We start from the raw sequence: 8,078 nt of genomic DNA on the forward strand, positions 1-8,078 counted from the left end.
TGGTTCTAAAACATAAGAAAGCAACACATCTAGAACAACTAAAACAATAATGAAAAAGAGGAACAAAATGGGAGGGGGGATCTCAAGCTATATGAGTTCAAAACTTACTCTGTAACTATAGTGATTGAGACCAGGGTATTGGAGTAAGGATAGTTATAGAGATCAAACTGAAAAAAAGCCCAGAAAAAGACCTACATTTATATGGCTAAGTAAATTTTTTTTTTTTAATTTATGATAGTCACAGAGAGAGAGAGAGAGAGAGAGAGGCAGAGACACAGGCAGAGGGAGAAGCAGGCTCCATGCACCGGGAGCCCGACGTGGGATTTGATCCCGGGTCTCCAGGATCGCGCCCTGGGCCAAAGGCAGGTGCCAAACCGCTGCACCACCCAGGGATCCCATGGCTAAGTAATATTTGACAGCATGGTCAGCTTGCTTCACTTCTATGGGATGTGTTAGCTTTTCAACAAGTGACAATGGAACAACTGAATTTCCATACTAAAAACAAGAATTTTGCCCTGCATTTCACACCATACATGGACACTAATTTGAGAGAGATCATAGACTTAAATGTAAAAGATAAACCATAAAGCTTCTAGAAGAATAAACAGGAGAATATCTTCAAAACCTTTGAGTAGTCAAAGGTTTTTTTGGGCAACTTGCAGAAAACAATAACTATTAAAGAAAAATACCACTCTGATAGATCACATCAAAATTAAAATTTCTGCACCCTTGAGAAAAATTAATTGGCAAACCACAGACTGGGAGAAAGTGTTTGCAAAACAAAGAATAGTTACTGATAAAATATAAAGCATTTCTACAAATCAATAAGAAAAAAAGTAACTCAGTTTAAAGAGAATGTGCAGATACTTCATAAAAGAAGATATAGAAATGGCTAGTGAGCACAGCAAAGAGGGCTCAACATCACTAGCCAGCAGGGAAATGCAAATTAAAACAAATATATACCAACTAGAATAGCTAAAAATAAAAGACTGACAACACCAAATGTTGATGAGGTTGTGGAGCAACCGGAACACTCATACACTATTTTGGAAGATAGTTTGCCAGTTTCTCATAGTTAGAGAAGCTCATGCACATACGCTGAACCAGCAATTCAACTTCTAGGCATTTACCCAAGAGAAGTCAAAACATATACACAAAAATACTCATGTAAGAATGTTCCTGGCTCTGCTGCTTAACTAGCCGAGTGACCTTAAGCATGCTACTTTACCACTCCCCATCTCTTTCATGTAATGTAAAATGGGGTTAATATCAATGTGCTGAATAATCTAAAGGAGAAATCCTGATGCCATATTCACAATCTTCTCCTGAGAAAAGTAGCACAACTGGTCTTTTCCCAGTGTCGTTGCCCTGGCTTGTGCAGCATGCTTTGCTGGTAGCCCAGCTCGACTCCCCTGGGTGCAGAAGACAGGATGAGGTCTGGGTCACAAGGTGGAAGCAACCATACAATGGAGGTCCTGGCTGGGCCAGAGCCAACTTTGGATTTGTCTGGCAAAAAGAGTTCTTCTAAGGAGCTGTTCCTCTAAAGAGCTGTTTCTGCCAAAGGATCCCCTGGGAAAGAAAGCTGGAGCAGAATTCAAATTTGAGATTCAGAATTAGCTAAGTAAATCCAAGAGCCTCCCACTCTCTAGGAGATGGTAGGGTCTCTGAGAAAGCATTTAACATAAATGAAGGAGGACCCAAGCCCAACCAAGGGAGGGGAAAAGTCTGTGTGAGAGATGGAATGTATCAGCGTTCTTTGTGATGAACCCTCTAACTTCCCTGTGAGCCAGCCATGGCAACCCCATCCCCTTGCCAGAGATTGGTTTAAGAACAGACGTGTACCTAACTCTAGCCAATGAGACATGAATGGAATTCTACAGGGGACTTTTAGAAAGTTTCTGTGCTTCTAAGCAGCAGATACAGGAGGAGTGTCCTTTTCTTCCTCTAGATGTTACTGCATCTTGTTACTGTAAAGGGAACCAGCTGGAGGACAAAGCCAACATCTTGAGGACAAAAAAGCAGAGAGATGAGGACAACCTGTGTTCTCAGTACCTTAAGCCACTCATTGTACTACACCTGGAACCCACAATTTCTGGAATTCCCATTAGGGATGTATTTCCTTTTACATTTGAATCTGGGTTTTCTGTTACTTGTGGCTAAAACATCCTAACGGACTGAGCATTGGACTGGAATTCTTGCATTAGCTGAGGAGTGCTCAGAGCTAATAAGATTTGGGTATTAAGGAACTGTAACTGGTATCATCACAGGCTGGTGGCACCAGGACGATGGGGGTCATTTAGCCTTCTCTTTTCCTCAGGTGTGACTCTTACTTTACAAACCAGCTGAGCTAGAAATATGTTCCTATGCTTTTTCCATTTAGTCAAAATAAATATGACTCTGAGCCTCCCATCCTGTTCAGTGGACAAATAATTAGTCTGTCATTCTGGGAGCTCAACCCCTTGAAAAAATTGTGCCTCACTGGGCTAAAGTGAGAGGCATTCTGCCCACTCATCAGCCGGTAGCCCACACTGAATTTTCCTTTGGTGCCTCGGGTCTCAGCCAATTTGGTGATTTTAGTGTTTCTGAGTCCAACTTTGGGGTCCAGGGATCTTTGTTGAGGCTGGAAACCCAATGCCCAAGGCCTGCCTAAGGCGTCACGTCCTCTGAGATCTGACTCTTACCCAAGACTCCGATAGGTTCTGTTCTCATAATCAGAGTTGTCTTCTCACTTTCTGGTCTCTGAGCACAGTCCTTTCTCTCTCCTTGTCCTTCAAAGCTCTCCCTCCTCCATCACCCTTCTCCCTCAGGGTGTCTGTCTGATTTCCTCAATGAGCCAGGGATTTTACCAAAGACAGGAAGATCTATTAGCTTCAAGCAGCTTCTGCTTTCAGTCCTGCAAGAAATCCTAGGGCAAGAAAATCCTAAGGCAAAAAGCCTGACTAGCAGTGCCTGCCTGGAAAGAGAAGGCAATGGAAAAACACAGCAAATTTATTAATATGACAATTATCTTGTCACAGATACCTCAGAGATGACAGTGGGGAGCTCAGCCCAGCAGAGGGCTGGCTCCATGCTGAGTGGCAGCCAGCCAACCAATGAGAATGGGACAAAGAGAAAGAAGATGGATCCTGAGTGCCCCGAGGGAAACTTCCCTGGTAGCTTGCAAAACCTGCCTCACAGTCTGGAATTGAAAGCCCAGGGACCAGGTGCCTCTTCCCAGATGCCCCTTTCCTACCTCATTCCTGGGTGTTCTTGAAAATACATTCTCATTCCCGTAGCATTCTCTCTGTCTCTGCCTTGTGGTCACACATGGGGTTATGAAAAATGCTAACCTATAAGGGAGTGGGGAGGATCCAATGAAACAATGTCCATGAAAGGTCTTTGAAGTGTTCAACATGTAGGGAGGTGCTGGCATCTCACCCAGGGCCGGAGCCACTCCTGGCCTTTCCCAGCTTCCCCGGTGAAGGTCACCTTTCTTCTGGCCTTTATTTGTCCGATTCAGCTGGTACCTGCTACCACCCTCCAGGTGGCTGTGGGGCTTCAGGGTTTCTGGACTTGCCCCCAGGTAAACAAGGGCAGTGGGAGTACAATCTGGATTTAGATAGTGTCTTCCCATCTAGAGCTGAAAGGACCTTTGAGACTGTTAAAGCCAACTCAGTAATTTTGCAGATAAGAGCCCTGGGGTTAGAAGGCTCAAGTCAAGTGAAGATATAAGGGGAAAGCACCCGGGTGTGGGCTCTTTGTTCCCAGCCCTTCCTTATCACCCTAATCTCCCAGGTCTGGTTTTGCCTCTTGATCCTGATTATACCCGCCCTGGTGCTTTTGAATGATTGATGTGCACTATCTTATTGCTGCCTTACCTCCTGCAGAAGGCTCTCTCCAGGTTTGGGGGCTACTAGATGGATGATTAACCCAAGGACAGGAAAGGTGTGTAGAGCCCACAGAACTCAGATCTTGGGCTACACCCTTACTCTTTCTCACCATCATCCTCTGAGCACTTCTGGAAGGAAATGGGACTGTGAGTTACTCAGAAGACAGCCCTTAGTATTTCCCAGTTTATAGGTATCTTCTGGGCATTCTCATTTGTGACTTTCTGATGAGAAGCATTTCAGTCTGAAGAAGACCTTCAGGCAAACCACGAACAAACAGGTCTGGGGTTTTTGACTCCTGTTGTCTTGATTGATCTAACAAATAGCTCAGGGCATTCTGATGTGGTTCACCTATAAAGCACACCCTAAGAAACATTGGTGTATGGGTTGCTGAGCTTGGGCAAACCCCTTACCCACCATAAAATGGGGATAAGACTATCTATCTACTTAATAGTGTGGCTGAGAGGATTGTAGAAGATGATGGAATGTGAAGTGTTTAGCACAATACCAGCGCATGGGAGGCACTCAACACACGCTCTCCGTTATTGCTATTAGGATTGTTTTCAGTGGGCCACTGCTCAGCCAGGCTCCTTGCTACTGCTGCCTGCTTCAAATCTCTGCCTGGTCCCAGAGATCTCCCGTTAGTCCTGCTCTTCAACCCTTATCACTTACTCCCCAGCATAGACTAAAATGCCAGGACAGTCACCACTCCCCACCACCCTCCCCCGCCCCACTCCTCAGCCACACACACACACACAAACACAACGTGTGCTTCAGCTCTGCACATCGCCTCCTGCAAAATCTGGTTGTCAAGGTGTTGAGGGTGTTAATAGAAATTGTCTTTAGGTGGGCGAGATTGTAGGTGGGGTTTTTTTCATTTCCTTTCTTTGCTTGTCTATATTTTCTGATTTGTTTGTCATGGGCATATACTGCATTTGTGCTAAGAAAATATTATTTTTAATTTCTTATAAAATCAACTCACTATCTCTAGGAAAGTCTCCCTGAAGGGTCCCACTGCATCCTGAGCACTCCTTTGAACTTCATGTCCGCTCAGCACTTCTCGCTTGCCTAGATTCGTATTCTCTTGTGAGTTGGTCTGTGGATCCTTTTAAAGGGGTTTGCACCTGTGAGCTATGTGAGCTAGCAGTAGTCACCTTGAGAGGAGAGGCTGGATCATCTTTTCTGTTTGTCTTGTTCTTTTTTGTTTTTTGACATAAAAAGTTTTGAAACAGCTCATCTGTCTCTTTTTTTTTTTTTTTAAAGTAGGTGCACAGCCCAACCTGGGGCCTGAACTCATGACCCTGAGATCAAGATCTGAGCTAAGATCAAATGTCAGATACTTAACCAGCTGAGCCACCCAGGTGCCCCTTAGCTTGTCTTGTTTCTTAGCTGACTCTAGCTCTCCACCCTCCTTTCTGCACCAGTGAGTTCATGACCTAGAGAAGTCAACGGTGCTTGGTTAGATCCAGGCTTGATCTAGCCAGCTGGACTTCCCATTGTTCCCATTTTACAGGCCCCGGAACTAGGGCTAGCAGTAGAGTGCAGTTTCTGGGGAACCCTGATGCACATACAGGGCAGCTTTCAGCAGGGACTGGCTGTGTCATGGGGCTTAGGGCGCATCTCAGCCTGGGCATGAATTTAACCTGGATCTTGCAAAATCTCCACACAGCTACTTGTGTAACACAGACAGAGTCTAGGGTAACAGCCATGGGCAGGAGAGAGTGAGGGGCACACAGTATATGGAAGTGCTGGGAGCGTCATACTAAGGGGAACAGTCTGGAAAGTCTTCAGAAAAGACATAAGTCTTGGATAGACCTGAAGGAATAGGTGAAGACACGGAGGAGTGGGGCGCAGTACTGAGGAGAGAAGGCATCGGGGCTGGAGGTTAGGAGCTGGCTGGTGGGTTAAGTGGTAAAGAGGTTAAGCTCTAGAGTCAAAAGACCTGATTTGAGTCATTAACAAACTATGTGATCTTGGGAAAATTTCTTGCCTTCAACGAGTCTGGATTTTCTTATCTATGTAATACACAGCTAAAGGCAGTTCCTTCCTATTAGAATTTTTATGAGGAATTAATGAAATAATGCTTATAAAATGTATTTTAAACACAAATGCTAGCTAAGGTTACTGCTATTATTTATTATAATTATTATAAATACATACTTGGCATTTGTTTTCCAGAAGAATCTCATTGCATCTATTCAGACCCTTCTTTCCCATGCATTTGTTCACCTGCATTCATTCATTTAGTACATATATTATTATTATATGTAATAATCATATATAAGTGCATATATTATATATGTAATAATGATATAATAACTAACATTTAAATAGCATAGTCTATGTGGCAAATATTGTTCTAAGTACTTTATACATGCAAAAGTCATTTGATCTTCCAAATAATGCTTTGAAGTAGGTAGTATTATCATCCACATTTTATCTAGGATGAAATGGAAATACAGAGAAATTAAGCAGTTTGCCCAAAGTCACACAATTTGTAAGTGACAAAACTAGAATTTTGATTCTATCCGAATCCAGGCTTGTAACTCCTTAAGACCCATGCTGTTTTCAAACACTCTGGGAAGAACTGGAGGACAAAAGTATGAATTGAATATTAATCTTCAGGGAGATAGTAACCGGGAGGAGTGAGAAGATACTCAAGATTGTACCCACCCAAAGGTGATTGCGGCTGCCTGGAAGTCTAGGTAGAATCCATGCAGGGCTCTGGAAATGCCTGGATTTTCAGCTGTGACCAGTCTGTGTATCAGATGACATCCCTGTTGTAGGCTCTCCAAGACCTCATTGTAACTAAGTGCATTGCTGATACCTCCTGGCCACAGTTGGTGCCACTTGTCCCATGGAAGGCTGGATGACATAATGTGGGTGGATGGAATATAAACCTACCCCACTAATGGTTTAAAAAATAACTCAAAGTACAAAGCCTGCTGCATGTGGGTTGGGCCACTGCCCCATTGGGTCATTGCATCATTCACTGGTTGGCCATCTATTTTTTAGTTCTGTGCTCTGTGTGGGATATTACACTGAAAACATGTTTTTCTGCCCCCCTCCTGAGCACACTTCCAAAATCCCTAGGTTTATTCCACTTGGCCCTTCCCAGCTTCAAACGGCTTATGCTTTAGTATAAAGATTTAGAATGTTGGCACTCTAAAAATCCTAGATAGTGGTATCCTGGAGCTGGCTCATACTAAGTGGTAATAACTGTTGAATTTTCCGAATTTTGCAAATCAATGCCCACTCGCCCGTTATCAAGAATTGCATCATATAAACTTATAATTAAATAAAACATATTAAAAGTGAAGGTGACAAATACTCAAAACTCATTGCTTCGTAATTACTTTACCATATGGTATGCTACTGCACCCCAACTCCACGTTCAGTGATGTGACATTGGTGACTTGAGTATAGCCACAGTAGTAGTATTTACACAACGGAAATCAGCAAAACACTACAGATCAGCACCCTCTACTCCCAGACTATTGTTAAACATTTCCCTGTGCACTGGCTAGAGATAATCACATCTGGTGATTTTCACCATGTTTCAGCCAAGGAGCTCCCCTGAGAGTCCTTGCTTGCTGCCTGAAGGAGGAAGAGGTGGAGGTGTTGGGCAAAGTGAGAACAGGTGGGGCTCCCCCCAGCCCCGAACTAGGCCAGTGACACGTTTGTTTGTTTGTTTTTAATATAACTTATACACAAGATTTTGTCCAAGTAGTCTTTCCACACTTACAAATAATGGAAAGTGACTAATCTCATCTAATCTTATTTTACACTTCAGGAAACAGTTTAGATCCAGAAGAGGGCAATGACTTACTCAAGGTCTTGCAGAGCCTAGTCCACTGAGTTCTGGGAGGGAGCCAACAGCCTAGTCCTCACAGCAGGAGACAGGCTCCCACAGACACTCACGGGAGCTGCCCTCGCGGCTCCTCCTAGATGGGTGGTCCCCCCAGAGTGGTGTCTGCTCTGCCGCTTTGCCCTAGAGGTGGAGTGGACACCTCGCCAAGCTTTGCAGGTGGTTTTCTCTTATCAAGAGAAACACTTCCTGATACCGCTGCAGAACTGGCTGCTTCTCTGGATCCATATTCGCTGATTTGTGGCCAAGTTGAAAATCTTACCCTACCAAACAGGTTTTTAAATTTGCTCAACTTTCGATTGGGGAAATCTGCTTAAAGCCTTTAACAAACACACAAAACAAAA

General features: G+C 43.9%; 1 long non-coding RNA gene across 3 annotated transcripts in view; it reads right to left on the minus strand.

Moving 5' to 3' along the window:
- The window catches only part of LOC144320742 (uncharacterized), a 147,675-nt gene that overhangs the window by 48,213 nt on the left and 91,384 nt on the right, over positions 1-8,078 (minus strand). The window contains exon 1 of one of the 3 annotated variants that reach the window (XR_013386344.1): positions 6,540-6,816. The exons of 1 other annotated variant lie outside the window; for it this stretch is intronic. This is a non-coding gene — a long non-coding RNA (uncharacterized LOC144320742). Of the gene's footprint in view, positions 1-6,539; positions 6,817-8,078 lie in introns of those variants that run through there. One more of the 3 variants, XR_013386343.1, reaches the window with a different exon arrangement.

Source organism: Canis aureus, chromosome 9 (assembly GCF_053574225.1).
Source record: "Canis aureus isolate CA01 chromosome 9, VMU_Caureus_v.1.0, whole genome shotgun sequence".
Lineage (NCBI taxonomy): Eukaryota > Metazoa > Chordata > Mammalia > Carnivora > Canidae > Canis > Canis aureus.